Source organism: Orcinus orca, chromosome 8 (genome assembly GCF_937001465.1).
Source record: "Orcinus orca chromosome 8, mOrcOrc1.1, whole genome shotgun sequence".
Lineage (NCBI taxonomy): Eukaryota > Metazoa > Chordata > Mammalia > Artiodactyla > Delphinidae > Orcinus > Orcinus orca.
This window is the reverse complement of record NC_064566.1, coordinates 40,481,169-40,498,116: the sequence shown is the minus strand read 5'-3', so window position 1 is coordinate 40,498,116 and position 16,948 is coordinate 40,481,169.

Below are 16,948 nucleotides of genomic sequence, written 5' to 3'. Positions count from 1 at the left end.
ATATGCCTTTCACGCAAAGTCAGCCCAGATAGAAAGAGACCAGACAGATAGAGACCAAAGCAGGACATGAAATTGATAAAGTCCATAGTTCTGAGTTCAATTGTTCCTGAGACTCAGCTGTATCCTTGCTCTGCACCCAGCTTCACTATACCAGCTCATCTTGATTCTGTAAACAATGAATTCACCTTCTAATTAATGCCAACGTGAGTTGTTTCTGTCACTTGCACCAACTGTAATGTAATATGTGCGATTCTGTGTGACTACACACATATACATTACAATGCTATGTGTTTGCGTGTATATTTGTATATATTCATGTATGTGCTACCATTTATGGAATATGTGTGTCTGTGTATCCTTGTGTGTCTCTCTGTGTCCTGGTAATCATGTGCAGTTATATAGGTATATTTATGGTAGGTGGGTGAATTTTCCTGGCACATAGTAAGTGTTCAATAAATATTTTCAGAATAATTTATCTGTATTTCAACAGATGTGGCACAAACAGTGACTTAGAAAGAATGATGTCAGGAGGGGTTGGTTATGCATGGCAGTGTTCTGCTGGGACATCTCCCAGCTGCACTTGGACTCTGTGTGAGGACTACTCTCATACTTCCATTCCTCCCAAAGGGTTTACACATTGGCATGTCAGGTTGCCCCTTGGGCTTCTACCTGGCTGAGCTTCATCCTTCCTTGATCTCTAGACAGGAAGAAAAACAGCCTGGGCCCAACTTGCCAGTCCCTGGTGGTGCTGGGACAGTCACCATGAAGGCCCAGGAAAGGCCAGGATTTCAGGAGGCATTCCTGGAAGGACCACTTAGGTCCAGAGTCAGCATGGCTGATGTCACTCCCAGCCATCTGCTGGAGCTCTGGGTCAGGTGTTCACTGTTGAAACAGGGAATTTTAATTTATAGACTTTCTGCATTTGACTTTGCTAGTTTCACGATTAGGTGATTTGACAGAAACTTGGGACTTGACTTTTGCTATTTGCACTGTATTTTCATGTGTTAGGAAAGTATTTTGAATTGGTGAGGTGGAAAGATTGAAGAGACAGCAGTGAAGGGTATGGGAGGCGAGATGGTAAGATTGCTACCAAGAAGGAAACATCACACTTGGGGGCTTTCTGGGTGAGGAACCAGAGGCTCCCGGGGATTGGAGGAACTTTAAAGATCAGCTGGTCCAACCCCACCCCCATGCTCAACTCCCCTCTATAAATAGTAATTGTAATGACAGTGACTATAATAATAGCTACTATGTTGAGCTCCTACCAGCCTCAGAGGAAGCTGTCCTACTCAGGCTCCATTGGTTGCAGGGCATAGAGAGACCCAACCAAGATAGCTCGTGTCCCCTTCCCCTCTCCTCCCTTTCCCCTCTTCTCCTCTCCACTCCTCTCTTCCCCCTCCTTATGCTATGGGGATATAGGGAAGGACCATCCTTCTCCAACCAGAGCAGTGATTCTCAACTGGGAGTGATTTTGTCTCCCTCACGCCAGGGGGCATTTGGCAATGTCTGGAGACATATTTGGTTGTCACGACTGGGGTGGCATCAGATAGGGAAGGATAAGACGGGAGAACAGAGCAATAGTAATATATGGTTTGAGAGGAATATTTTGCTCTCAGAGTAAAAAATTAGGCTGCAGTGTGTGGTTTAGGCTCTTCACACAATAGCATTTTAAGGATATTTCTATTGCTTGTGGAAAGGATCCTGTCACTGGGATATTTGAAAGTCATGTTCTCAAGAGTTATAACCCATAACTGCCAGTGGGGCCCTATAGGGCATAGAGGAAGCTTTGGTGTGAACATCTTGGCACTAGGCATAACTTTTTCCGAGACTGTAGCCTGGCTATTGTATATTGAGAATTTCTCTAGGGTAATGTTGAATTTCATTTCCTCAGCAAGGCTTGCTGGAAACTTCTGTCCTTGTTTAGTGGCCATGGGCCTTAGCCTTCAGGGAATGCTTAAAGATGGATCTGGAAGCGGCCAGTGTTTAGAAGAAACCCAAAGAGTGCAGGGAGGTTGTCAGATAAAGGGGGCCCATCTGGAGTCCAAGAGGTGGATGGGCCTAGAGAGCACTTTTCTGAGGATGCTGGTCAAGCATGAAGGGGGTCATTAGGAAGGGGATCCCAGGTGCCCTCACTGAGTTAGATGGGACAGTCCAGAATGGAAGCCTCCAAGTCTATCAGGAGGCATTTGTTATCTGGGGCTGCAGAGGCAGCTGATCAAAGAGAATGGATTGACACAGGATCAGACTACCTCCCAGTCTGTGTCCCCTCTCCTGTTTCCCTTTTCTCTCTCTGACTCTGACCTTTTGTCATTGTCTTTTTCTTCCTTCCTACTGCCTTGATCCTCTTTCTTTGTTGAAAGTGAGTTGAAGCCAGGTCATGGACACCAAGTTAAAGAACTGAATTTCATGCTAAATTTATTCATTAGTACACTCAGTAAATATCTATCACCTGCTAGTTCCTAGCACAGTGAGTAAAACAAATTAAATGGGTCAAGAATTATTTGTTAAATGAATATATGGATAAATGAATTTAAGTCTTAGTTTAAATGTTATCTCTTGAGAAGACTCTTTCTTAACCAAGTTATGGACAATAGTCTTCCATTTCAAGTCAATCACTATACCATTGCTACATTTCATTTCCTACATAATACAAATATCTGAAATTATGTTAAAATATATATATTTTTGTTGGTATGTTGTGGTCTGTGTCCCTTACTAGAAAATAAGCTCTGGGAAATCAGGGAATTTTTTTGGTTCACCTGGTCTTCCCAGTACCTGGGAGGATGTCAAGTATACAGTAGTAGGCACTTTCACATATTTACTAAATAAAGAGGTTTATTTGTTTCCTTCTCTTCTCTGGGTCAGATGGTGTGGTAAGGACTGGGGATTCAGAGATGAGTGAGACATGGTCCCTTGTCAGAAGACTCTCCAATATGGGATAGAAATTCCTGGTAATTTTTGGAAATGAAACGATTGGCGCTCCACTAGAGATTGACTCATCTGCTATCATGGAGCAAGTACTAGAGTAAGTAACCACTGACTGCTATAACAAACAACCCCAAAGATCAGCGACATAATCCAATAAAAATTCTGTTTTTCTCTCTTCACACACCTTTCAGTGAAGAACAGGCAGTTGTTTGCCAAATGTTGACTCGGGAACCTGGAGTCTTCCATTTTGTTGTCCCATTTTCAACATCAATATGTGGTCACTGTGAAATGGGAGGGGAGTGAAAGATGGCAAGTAGGGGATTTTTATGGGCCACACTGGAAGTGGCATGCATGACATTGCTCTACACTTCATTGGTCTGGACCCAGTCGTAGGCCTCATCTAACTGCAAAGGGGGATGAATGTTATCCATCTATGTGCCCAGAAGGAAAAGGAAATGAATCTGGTGACCACACAGCTTTTTGTTTTTGCCATAGATAGGATGGAAGGGAGAGGTCATGGACTAAAACAAGGAGACCACTTAGGAGAATTCATGAGAACCGGTACTAAGGTAATAGCAGTGGCTATAGGCATTGGAAGAGAATTGTTTCAGACTATTATGAAAGTCAAAAGTTAAAGTCACATAACAATGCACTGATTTGATGAGTCCTTTAGTAAAATCACCACGAAACTTGCATCAGAGATGTCTCCTGACTTGACTCTTGCTTCATCATTAGAAGTTATTCTGAGGAGGGCATTGTCCCTGCTGCTCTGTGAGTCCTGTTATTGATATAAAGTGACAAGGTTCTGTCTTACTGAAGTGATAATTGGAGCATGGACAAAGGATGAGAATTTGGGGCACAAAGGTTACCTCTTTTTCTGTGGTACTTCTATTTTTTTAGATTTTTAGATTTCACGTAAAGTCTTCACCAAAATGAGCGACTTCCCATTATGTGCTTAATTCTGTGCGAGATGCTGTGGGGATAGAAGAGGGGAAAGATATGAGCCTGGCTCTCAAATAACATGTTTTTCTTCAGGGAGCTTCCAGGAATTCATGTGACACAATTGTGGAAACCAAAGGCAACAAACTCTTGAGGTGCAGGTGCTAAGGGTTATGTGGATTGCTGGCAAGGTGAGATAAGTATAGGCAGCTGTTGATGGAAACAATTCTGAGGTAGGTGGCACTTGAGTTGGTTCTCCTAGAGTTTCCTCAGAAGACACCCCTCTCTTGTATATTCTGGGGGCTATCAGAGTGATTTTAGGGTCAGATAGGACTAAGTTTGGACCTGGGTTCTATCCCTTGCCAACTTTACAATATCTAGTAGGGTGAGTAAATGAGATACCATAAACACAGGGTACCTGGCACAGAGAAAATTCTCAACATGTGGGAGATGTTAGATTGTAAGAGAACAGTAAATGTATATTGCTGAAGGCAGACTTCTTGGGTGTGAATCCCACCTCAGCCCCTTACTTTCTGTGTGATCTTGGGGCCAATCAGTTAACCTCTCTGTGACTCAGTTTCTTCATCTGTGAAACAGGTATCATGTTACTGCCTATCTTGTAGCATTGCAGTGAGTGGTATATCCATTAATATGTATAAAGAGCACATAACAGTACTATGTAAGTTGTGCTGTTGTTATCACTATTACAAAAATGTCATTTCACCTCCACAGATTATCACCCCTACACTGAAAAATAGAGGCCTTTCCTTCCTTGGCGAACTGCAGAATAATTTCAGACACATGCAGTGCACCTTATTCTGTGTGTGAATGTGTGTATCTGTTTGCATGTGTGTGTACATGCGAGCACCCATATGTGTGTGTGATGGGAAGTGAGGGCCTGAACGATGGCACCTTTCTCACATTGTTACAATGACATATGAATTTTCTTTTTTTTTTTTTTTTGTGGTACGCGGGCATCTCACTGTTGTGGCCTCTCCCGTTGTGGAGCACAGGCTCCGGACGCACAGGCTCAGTGGCCATGTCTCACGGGCCCAGCCCCTCCGCGGCATGTGGGATCTTCCCGGACTGGGGCACGAACCCGTGTCCCCTGCATCGGCAGGCGGACTCTCAACCACTGCGCCACCAGGGAAGCCTGACACATGCATTTTCAATTAAACTGAGTTCCCGTTTCGCTCTATTCATTTGGCAGCAACCACAAGTTCACGGAAATATATGAATGGACAAGGGGAAGGTGCACAAAGAGGGGTGGATGTGGGAGAGTCAGAGAATCAATTAACAGTTTGTCAAGACAAGGGTTTTAATGCCTCCCTTTTATAAAAAAATATAATGCTCTGGATCCTTGTCTGTCATGGATCATAACAGCTACAGCCATCGCTTATTGAATACTCACTCTGTGTCGGGCATGTTGCTAAGTGCTTTATAAATGCATTATCTCATTTAATCTTCATAATACCCTACTGGGTTTTCAATGGTCGGTCTCATTAAAAGGGCTTTAGGAAAGTAGCTGTCCTGAGGTCATATGCCCAGTACATGATGGAGCCAAGTTAAAAACACAAGCTTCTCTGACTCCAAAGGTCAGGGTCTTAACTAGGGCTGATGTCCAGCCAGGACATGCTAGGATGGCACAGGAGGTTTGTAACCACTGTCCTTTCTGATGCCTTGGCCCCCAGTTTTACTGGCTGTCAAATATTTCTATCACTGCTCTACTCAACCAGCAGGCAATATTACATTGTTATAATCAAAAGTGGGAGGGGGGGCTGGTGGCGCAGTGGTTGAGAGTCCGCCTGCCGAGGCAGGGGACACGGGTTCGTGCCCCGGTACGGGAAGATCCCACATGCCGCGGAGCGGCTGGGCCCATGAGCCATGGCCGCTGAGCCTGCGCGTCTGGAGCCTGTGCTCCGCAACGGGAGAGGCCACAACAGTAAGAGGCCCGCGTACTGCAAAAAAAAAAAAAAAAAAAAGTGGGAGGGGGAAAAAAGAGACAAATTTGGAATATCTTCTTAGAATCTATGACACATTGATTTGAATCCAAAGAGAAATAAAGCTAAACTTAAAATGCACAAGATCTTAGGAATGAAGTGGTCAACAAGTGTGTCTGCAACACATAATCAGCCTGGCAGAAGGAAAGGGCACTGTGGTAGGAGTCGGGGAGCTGGCTTATTAAAAACACTCTTCCCTCTCCCAGGAGAATGTTGCTTTTGAAAAAAAATGAGAAATGCAATAAATATATAAATAAATAAATAAAGGAAAAATCACACACCGTTCTCAAATTCTTAGCTCCTAGAGAAAACCTGGAGAACTATGGTTAGCATTTTGGTGTGCTCTGTGTGTGTCTGGGTGTGCGTGTGTAATTCTAGAAATATATTTATATATTACTTCAGCTGTAGGCCGAGGGAGTTGATCTTAGAGGTCTCTTCCCTCGGAAAGCATTGCGACAATAATTCAACAGCTCCTCTCAGGGTGTCCAGTGGGAGAAGCTGGGGATGGGCATTTTTGACTGTCTAGCTGGGCTCTGGTTTATCCCTAGTGAAAAGTTGTCTAAGGGGAAAATTTCTTAGTGCATAAAACTGAAAAGCAGAACTCAGTACAGTATATAATCCTAACAATGCCGTATGAAAATGCAGTAAAAATAGAGTCAATTATACACTGTCAAATCTTTTCTCTAAACAGCTGCTTAAAAGAATACGACAATTTTTCCTACAATGTAGTAAAAAATTTTTAAAAAGTTCTCTCACAATGCCAACTACACAGGGCCAAATTCATTAACACTTTATTACCTTAAACTCCATTGTAAGAGAAAACTAATATGACGCAACTAGTCACTTTTTTCTTTTCCCGGTTTTGTTACTGTGACACATTAAGATTTGGGCGCCTGCTAGTGTGTTGTGATCTACATTTAATGATCTTAACAGGGCCTTAGTAAGACATTGTTCGTTTCTCTTGCGCTGTCCCTGAGTGGGGTGTTACATGAACAGTGAGACCCAATTATATCATGGTGTAATTTACAAAGGAGGAAAAAAAGAGTTCTTTTCATGGTGTGTTCCCCAAGGAGACTAGGAGTATTGTAGCAGTTTCTTGGCTCTGCTTTGCAACAATATAATTAGCTATAATCTGAGCATTTGCATATAGTACATAGAGCAGGAATAATTCTCCGCTTGCTGGGTTAGGCTGTAAAAAGGTCTTTTGTAAGACAGGCGCTCTGATACACCTGATTTTACTTAGCACATTTGCATCTATGTGTGGCTGATCATCACAAATGGAAATAGTCACTCTCAACATGGAAGAAAAATGAGAAAATGCATTATAATGAAAGGTAATTTTTTTAACCAACAGATTTTTAATCAGGCCTACTGTGAACTCAGAATTGGGACAGAACCCTTATGCCTTTGAGATAAAAGTCTGGAGTTTATTTTCATCCAAACTTTGTCTAGCTTTGGAGTTAGCCTTATATTTTATACACCTTATAATTTATACCTGAGGATGACAAGTCCTTCAGAACCATGATATCCGGAGCCTCTAATCTAAACACAGGGCTTTACTTCCTTAAACAAAAATAAGCAAACAAGGAAACACTAGTTTGGGGGATTGAGGAACAGAAAGGAGAGTTTATTATTAGTTTGCTATCTCTTTCTTGTAAATTGTCCACTTTCTCCTACCCTCCCTCTCTCTCTCTCTTTCTCTCTTTCTCTCTCTTATATCTACCAAACTTGGTCATTAATCATAGGTCCATAAACTGGCATACTAGTTGATTTTATCAGCTGATTTTACCTCAGGGATCGTGGACGTATGGCTCCAAAGTTTAAGGCAAGAATCTCAGTCAAAATTACCCTTGAAAATCTCATAGAATCACACTCAAGAAATTTGAGAAGCTCCATTATGAGAGGCTAATGGGAAATGAGTGAAAATGAGGGGATAGTAGATTTAAAGCAATTTCTCATTTCAGGGTCCCTCCAGGACACACCCTAACCATTACTGGAATAGCCTCATGTTGAAGTACGCACAGCTCAGAACCCCTATCTCCCCATCTCTTTTCCTCCCTATTCCATCTAAACAGAAGGATTTAGTTGGCAGTAAGCGTGACCCTCATTCACTCCCACCAGAATGTAAGCTCCACTGGAATGTTGGTCATTTCAGCACTAGCACTGTTCTTGACACATAGTAGGCACTCGTTCAGTATTTATGCAAAGAATGATTAAAAAGATTTGCTAATCCTTCAACCTTCAGCCACAGGAAATATACTAGAAGACTATGGTGGATAGTCCATTGGGGAACAAGCCCCAGTGGTCATGTTCAACATCTCTATCTTACTGCTTTGATAATTCAAAAGATGGTAGAGATGGGCTGCCGATGTGTTTTCTCCAAAGTTTGATTTATTTCCTCATTGCAGGCTTGGAAATGTGAAATTCCATATCTTTGGAATGGATTGGAGCTCTGTTTTGGCCAATTTATGTATTGATTGGATATTGAGGGTTTTGGACTTCTAGAAATGTAAAATGCTACAAGGACTCTTAGAGATAATAGAGTCCAGGACTCCATTCACAGATGGGTGTTATGGGTTGAGTTGTGTCCCCTGCTAAAATTCATATATTGAAGTCCTAACCCCTTATACCTCTGAATGCAACCTTATTTGGAGATAGTGTTTATAGAGGTAATCAAGTTAAAATAAGGTCATTAGGGTGGGCTCTAATCCAATATGATTGATGTTCTTACAAAAAGGAAAAACTTGGACCCTGCGACACTTACAGAGGGTAGAAGATGTGGAAAGACACAGATAAAAGATGGCTTTCTACAAGCCAAGGAGAGAGAATTGGGACAGATCCTTCCCCCACAGCCTTCAGAAAGAACCAACTCTGCCGACACCTTTACTTTGGACCTGTAGCCTCCAGGACTGTGAAATTTCTGTGGTTTAAGCCACCCCATCTGTGGTATTTTGTTATGGCAGCCCTGGCAAACTAATACAGTGGATAAACTGAGGCCCAAACTTGGGTACCACAAGTACCCAGGCCAGTTGTAGTTAGGCAGGACAGTCAATGCTTTTGGCCAGGCTTGATTAAATATGAAGAATCTCAGCACTAGAGGCTATTTTCAAGGCATTGTTTGGTCTCCTCCATATGTGATCCTTTCTTCAAGGAGCTAAGCTCTTTCTACTGTGATTCTGTTTTTTACTCAACCAGCATATTTGCAGAACATCAGTGAATTGTTCCTACCACCAAGTAGTAGGAAATGTTAGATTTATTTTCCCTATTTTTTTCAGCGATTTTTTTTTTTGGGGGGGGGAAGTTTTAAAAGCAAGCGCAGAAGGGAGCAAAGTATACAGGAAGTGGGAAGCAATGCAAAGAGATTCAAGCTATAATTTTTAATGACTTATGTACTAGCTTTTTAATTTTTAACTTTTAATAATTTTAATCTTACAGGAAAGTTTCAATAATAGTGAAAGAGCTCCTATATACCTTATACCTGGTTCACCAATTGTCAACATTTGCCTCATTTTGCCACAGTCCTTTATAGTTAATATATACCATATATAATTATAAATATGTAATTATGTATATATACATATATATATATATATATATTCCTTTTTTCCTAAGTATTTCAGTGTGCTTTTCCCAAGAATGAGGCTATTTCCTTATGTAACTGCGGTATAATTATCAAAATCAAATTTAAGATTGATATTAATCTACAGACATTATTCAAATTTCACCAATTATCTTAATAACGTCTTTTATAGCACTTTTTTTTTCTGGCTCAGGATCCAATTCAGGATAACACATTGTATTTAAATTTTGTGATTCTTTAGTCTCCTTTTATCTGGAAAAATTCCCTCGTCTGAAATATGGACGTATTTTTAAGAGTGTAAGTCATCTGTTTTGTACTGTGTCCCTCACTCTGGGTTTGTCTGATGTTTGCTCATGATTAGATTTAAGTGTACATCTCTGGTAGGAAACCACTGAGGTTCTGGTATGTTCACCCACAATGCTGGCTTTTCTCATTGATTTCCTCTCCCCCAACACCCTCTACTGTGTCGATGAAAAATAAAAACAACAGGGTAACGGTGAGTATAACTAAACATAACTTTGGGGAGGAAAATTCATTCTTTCATCCATTTATTCACCACACACAGGAATTTTATCATCTCTGAGCACCTTATTTGTACTTTTTGGAGGACAAATTTATTAGTTCTTGTTTTGTTTCAATGGATTTGGAAACCTGTTCAGGTTGTGAAATGCCTGGAAATCCGGGCCGCCTTTACAGATCTTTGAAAGAACCTCTTTCTAAATGCATATACCAGAAAACAAACTGTAAAACCACTCTCATATCCTCACACTAAACAAGAAGCAAAACAATTCAATTGTCTCTGAGTTTTCCTGTTAATATCTTATTCCTTGCCTATTCATTTCGTTTCCTGGGAGCCCAGTCTAGCAGTTTAGAGGTAGACTGAAGTTTAAAAAAATTATGGGAAAAAAAGGTCATAGCTAAATAAGTGATCCTCATTACAAACTGGAAAAGTACAGCAGTGTTGGATTTTAACTGGAGAATCCACATTCAACTGGTGGGATACAAATGCCTGCAAAGAGCAAAGATGAGAACTATGGTTTTCTACCAGCATATCTTCCCAAAAGGTAGAGGGTGAATGGCTCACTAGTGTGTGGGAATCCTGGTTGTCCAGTCCCGTGGGGTGATTGGTGGGGCCTGGGGAGCTGGAACCCCTGGGCTGATTGCCTCAGACCTCTAGCAGCCTTGTAAATTTTCCCTTAAAATTATTATAATTTTCTGTGCCCATCATGAAGTAAAAAGACTGGGAAATGCTACAGTTACCTGCTTTATTTTATCTCTGAGAGGCAGGACCTGGGTCTTATTTGTCTTCTGCAATGCATAGATCAGGGCCAAGCACACAGTAGTTGCTCAAAATGTATTTATTGCATCAAAATCACTGAATGTTTGCTTCTTGCAGACATTGTGAGAAGCGCTGTGATGATTAAGCAATGAGATACTGTCTGAGGGTCCACTTTGCCAACAGCTGTTGACTTAGAGGACAGAGAGTCTTTTAAAGCACAGCTTAAGGACACCTTGAATCTAAAATAGAGCAAATGACAAAGTGGTGAAAGAAGAGACACATAACACATTTCTGGAGAAAGACAGTGAACCCGATCCCTGACAGGATTAGCAGGTTAATTAAAGAATCTATCCTGATGACGCTGGTACATCTTCAATTCAGACTGACATTAACTCAAGGCATGGGCCCCAATCTATCTTTTCCACCAGCTGCCATGGATCTGAAATGCTTACCAGACAAGGTGATTCTTAAGAACCTCTTAGATATATGTAATGTAACCGTATCCCAGGTAGAAACCCATTGTAGAAAATCTCATGGATTAGCAGGAACAGGGTTATCTGATTAACTCTTGACTACCTATTAATGGTCAGTGGGTAAAATGGGCATTGGGAAGAGAAAGTTTAGATAGCGTGAGCAAATCAACACTCTCTGAGCATCTATAATGCTAGGCACAGTGCTAGGCATATCACACAGCTTATTTCCCTTGATGTAGTGGCTAAGAGTGGCAACTATGCAGTCAGACAGACTTGGGTTCAAATCCCAGCTCTGCCGTATTCTGGCTGGATGACTCTGGGTAAGGCACTTTTCTGTAAGCCTTGGTTTCCTGAGGTATATAACAAGGACAATAGTACCTTTGTATCAGCTTTACAGGGCTGCTATAACAAACTATAACAAACTTGGTGGCTAAAACAGCAGAAATGTATTTCCTTACAGTTCTGGAGGCCAGAAATCCAAAACCAAGGTGTCAGCAGGGTTGAGCTCCCGCTAAAGCCTCTAGGGGAGAATCCTTCCTTGCCTCTTCCAGCTTCTAGTAACTCCAGGTGCCCCTTGACTTGTGGATTCATCACTGTAATCTCTGCATCTACCTCCACATGACCTTCTCCTCAGTGTCTTCTTCTATTCTGTCTCTTATAAGAACATCCTTCAGTGAATTTAGGGTCCGCCTAGGTGAAGCAGGAAGTTCTCATCTTGAGATCATTAACTTAATTATATCTGCAAAGACCTGTTTTCTAAATGAGGTCACAAGTTCTGGGGGTTATTATGTGGACATATCTCTTTGGGGCCACCATGAGTCCACTACAGTTTTCTTCCTACTTTTCCTTTGGTGTGAAGATTAGAGATAATATATAAATATATATTTATATATAAGGCATTTATCTTAGCACAGTTCCTGGCACATAGTAAGCACTCAGTGACTATAACTATACAGAGCTGTGTCACACACAGTGCTATGAAGTCTGGGAAGTAGGTCTTACTAAACTCTTTTTATACATTGAAGGTGGTTCAGAGAGATTTATTACCTTTCCCGAGGTCACTAAACTGGGTTTCCTATCCAGTGTTCAGTAACCACAAAGTTTGTGTTTTGACCCCTCAACATGTAGAACATGTTGTATCCCCCAGTGCAGACCCCAAGACAAAGATTTGGGTACACGTAGATTATTTAGAAAGTGGTTGCAGGAAGAAGTGAGATAGTGGCGGGGGGGTACAAGGAAAGGAGAGAAGCCAAGGAAAGGTATGTTAGTGGGTTGGTTACTTCTGTGGGCACCTGGGCCTCAGTCCCACTGGGGCCTCCTGAGAGGTCGGTGTATATGAGAAATGTCCATCAAGGCACAGGTGACCTCCAGGGTGGGCTGGATATGGGAGGGGCACCAAGAGCATCTCCTACTCCCAGCAACTCTGTGATGGCAGAGTTCTTGGAGGATCAGGGTGAGAGGAAGTGCTGAAATGGAGAGAGAGAAAGAGCAGTAATAGTCCTAAAAAACTAACTTTGGGTAATTTTGCTTGGGCCACTCCTGTGAGGTTTGATGAGATCCCAGATTCTCAGTGCTGGAGTGGACCTTACAAGTCTATTGGCCAACCTATATAAGGTATTGCTATACAATACCTTATATTCTCAGGTTTGTCCTCAGTGGTCATCTATAGCCACTACTTACATATTTGCAGGACCAGAGGGCTCACTACTTCCTGAGGTATTGCTCAGCCTGATTCATTGCTGTACAGATTTCATCGTGACCAAGATCTTTATGTTGAATCAAAATTTGACTCCTTGGGTCTTCCCCCAATGGGATCTAGTTCTTTTCCCTCACCCTCCTTCCTCCCTAAGAGATCTGCTTTTTTGTATGCAATTTTCATCTCTACAATCCTGCCCTGCCCCTGCCCTAGAGCTGTGGCTCCTTGGAGACTCTGTTCCACCCCCACAGGGCTCTTGCTTATAATGGCCTAGAAAGTAACTTAAGTGGTTTTAGAATAAAATAAAACTGCACCCTCAGGGACAATTGGAACATATGGTGCAGTAAGAAGAACTTCCATTCAACAAATGCTGAATAAGCACTTACTTTGTGTGAGATCCTCAGATCTGCGGCCAAGAGTCTGTTGGGAGATATGGACATTAAAAACAACTAAGTACAATGCCCAGGATAAAGGCAGCATAAAGGTTTCAAAAGGTCATTTTAGGAGGGGCAGAATGAGGTGCGCCATGCTTACCAAAGTCTGAAGAACTACGTGCTCTGAGCATAGACATTTCATTAAGGGAGTTAGGGAGGACTTCATGGAGGAGTCATTTCAATTGGGCTTTGAAGGTGGGTTAGGTTGTTAACAGATTCTGGTATTGGCAGGAAAGGAATCTGACACAAGAAGTTCCTGGAGATGAGGCCACACATGTTTCTTCATTCAGGGAATAGCAAGTTGTCAGGTACTTCTAGAGTTTGGGGTATGAATGTGTATGATGTGTTTACATTGTTAATAGCACATGAGGCTGGCATGGTAGATGACAGACCCGTTTAGAATATTGTAGACCAGATGGTCTTGATTTATCCATTGGATGATAGGAAAGTTTTCAATGCTTTTGCAAAGGGAAGAGAAAGATTCAGTTTTATTTTTAAAGAGGTCATTCTAAGACCACTGTGGAGGACAGGTTGTGGGGAAATTGGAAACTGGGGGACAAGGTAAGAGGTGAGAGCAAAAATTCCATGTAGAAGACTTTACTCATCCATGCTTCTCTCCATCCTTCCATCCATCCACCCATCCAATTTTAAGCATTTACATGTTTATCATTGTGCTAAATGTTAAGGCTTTGGAAGAAGGAAAGAGATTTTCTATCTTCCAGGGGCATATGATCTCACAGGGTTGAATGGGAGAAGTGAAGACGAGAGGAAAGATAAAAAGATGTTTCAGGGGCTTCCCTGGTGGCGCAGTGGTTGAGAGTCCGCCTGCCGATGCAGGGGACACGGGTTCGTGCCCCGGTCTGGGAAGATCCCACATGCCACGGAGCGGCTGCGCCCATGAGCCATGGCCGCTGAGCCTGTGCATCCGGAGCCTGTTGCTCCGCAAAGGGAGAGGTCACAACAGTGAGAGGCCCACGTACCACAAAAAAAAAAAAAAAATGTTTCAGAATTAAAGCAGACTCTCATCAGTGTCTAACTGCATGTGAATGGAAAATAAGAGGGAAAGTAGAAAAATGTCTTTACACTGGAAAGGGGTGCCTGAATTCTAGGCCCAACCATGCTACTCATTGTCTGTGTGACCTTGGACAAGTCCTAACCCCTCTCTGGTTGTATTTTTCTCATCCACAAAGTTTGGACTAGATGATTTCTTGCAGGGCTTGACATTATAGGATTCTATTATTTTTTTACTCTGTCCGTTAATTAGTAAGAGAAAGAGCAAAGGTTAAGCACTGGTAGACCGTAGGGTGTTTGGGGTATAGGAAGTGAATCTGGGGCAGTGTGACTCTATGAGGAAATATACGGAGAGACAGATACCGAGTAAGGCCGGGTGGAATCTGGTTACAGGGTCTGTGACTGTCAGAGCAACAACCACAACTATCATTAAAGCTTTGTTCTCCCACTTCATCTTCTATTCCCGGACGTGCTTCCGCACTTCTGGCTCTGACCTCTCTGGTATGCCCCGAACTCTCTGGTATGGCCCAAGCGGCAGCTGTTCTGAAGCCAAATAACCACAGCTCACTCCTCTTCCTTTCTGAGAGGATCTGGGCCCTGAAAGGGCTTGAGGCAGCTCCAGACTGACCAGTCCCAGACTAGCAGGGTGTGGATCAGGGGCCTCTTGGGCAAGGACGCTGGCCTTCCTCCTGCTCTGTAGGCTGGCTGCCTCTTCCCCCTGGGCTACAGCTTTTCACTTTTCTCCCCTTGACCTCTCCTCAGGGCTTTTGTCCCAGTTGGCAGAGAAGATACACTAAGATCATAGAGTCAGGGACCTAGGAGGACGGTAGTGGTCATTGATTCTAGTGGACTGAGACTTCCTTAAGGGCAAAGGCCATCATCAGTGATTGCTGAATTCTCAGACCACCTACTATGGACCAACACAGATCCTGGTCCATAATAGGTGCTCAGTCAATACTCAATGAAGGAAAGAATGACTGAATGAATGACTGGAAACAGTCAGGTACAAAGGATGAAACTGAGGTCCAGGATGGCCAAGTGGCTGCTGAGTTAGAGTCCAGTCTTAGTGCCACTCCTTCATGGTTGTAGCTCTTTGAAATGAAGATCATAATACACGCCCTGCCAAGACAGCTGTTGTGAGGATTAAAAAGATATCACATCTAAAGCTTCTAGAATGGTGCTGAACAGAGTTCACACACAATTATTTTAGGCTCTACTGCAAGCCTGCCCAGAGTGTTGATGATAATACCCTGACCTTCGGAAAAGAAGAGCCTTTTTAGGAGCGTCATGCAAGGAAATTCTTGTTTGAAAGGTTTTAAAGATTATAGAAAGTCTCATCCGTCTAAGGCAGCTCTGGATACAGCCTTGTTAGAGGGAGAGGGGTGGATGCAATGACCCTGGACCCTTTCCAATCCTTTTGGTTCTTGGAACCAAGGATGCATTTCTGATCCTGACCATTGGGTGGCACCAGCCCATCAGGTTAGGTAACTTGAGGAAGTTGGTAGGGTCGCTCTGCTTCCCAGCAGGGGAATTGGAAGGGCTGGGGGTGGGGAGTGAGCAGTAGTGGGGTGGGGGAAGGAGCGGCTTAGAGAGTCCAGGTGTTTGTGCCTCTGCGTGCCTGTGTGTGTGAGTCTTTGTGCACGACTGGGGAGGGGAGTGGCCTGTATGAACATTATGAGGGTTTACGTGCATGTGTGTAAGTGTGTGTGTGCCTGTGTGTGAGAGAGCTGACGACTTGGAGAAAGGGGGCCTTTGTTTCACTTCTGTTTATGTGCAGGGAAATCATTTGACCTAAATGAAATCGCTCTGCCCCAAGGATATTAGTATAAGGCTGTGGATAAAGTCAGGCTTGGGGATGTGGAATTTTCAAGATGTTAGAGCCATTAAAATTTGTTTCATCCACCCTCTCATTTTTCAGATGGGAAAAACTGAGGTCAGAAGGGGCTGTAACTGGGCCCGGGTATGCCACAGATCCTTGGTGGGCCAGGCCAGAGCTCTGGCTCCTTGATCCTCTCTACCAAGGTCTTCTGTTGGTTGTGCTTCTGGTAACCTCAGGACAATGAGGCTAGGCCTTCCAAACAAGCTGGGTGACCTCCAGGAAGGAAACCCAGCAAGGGGCCCATGACCCCCTGCTCAGTGTAAACCATATTTCAGTGTGAGCATGCTGTCTTCTCTGGCCTATTCTTCAACCCTCACATCTAGTCCCGGAGCCAGTCCAGACAGCCCCTGCCATCTCTTGGGCAGAACCTTGAGGGCAGCTGACTTTGCTCAGGGTCCCATGATTGTCAGGTGACAGTGGGGACTAGAGGCTAAATTTCTGGTCTTGTACCCTGTGTCCTTTTCCTGCCATCTTTGTCTCTGTTCTATCCCCTCAGTAGCCTAGGGTTCAACCCTCTGGGGGTACCAGGCAACTCTGGCTCTACTTTACAGTGGCCCCTCAGAATGTCTCTATCCCCTTTGATAGGACCTGGAGTCATACCAAAAGTCTGATAATAGTCATAAAGATTTGTGCGTGGAATTGACTCGAAGCTGGTAAGAATGATGATGGAAACTTTCATTTATTTTTTGAGTGTTTACTTTGTTCTAGGCACTGTTGCTGGGTTCTTTG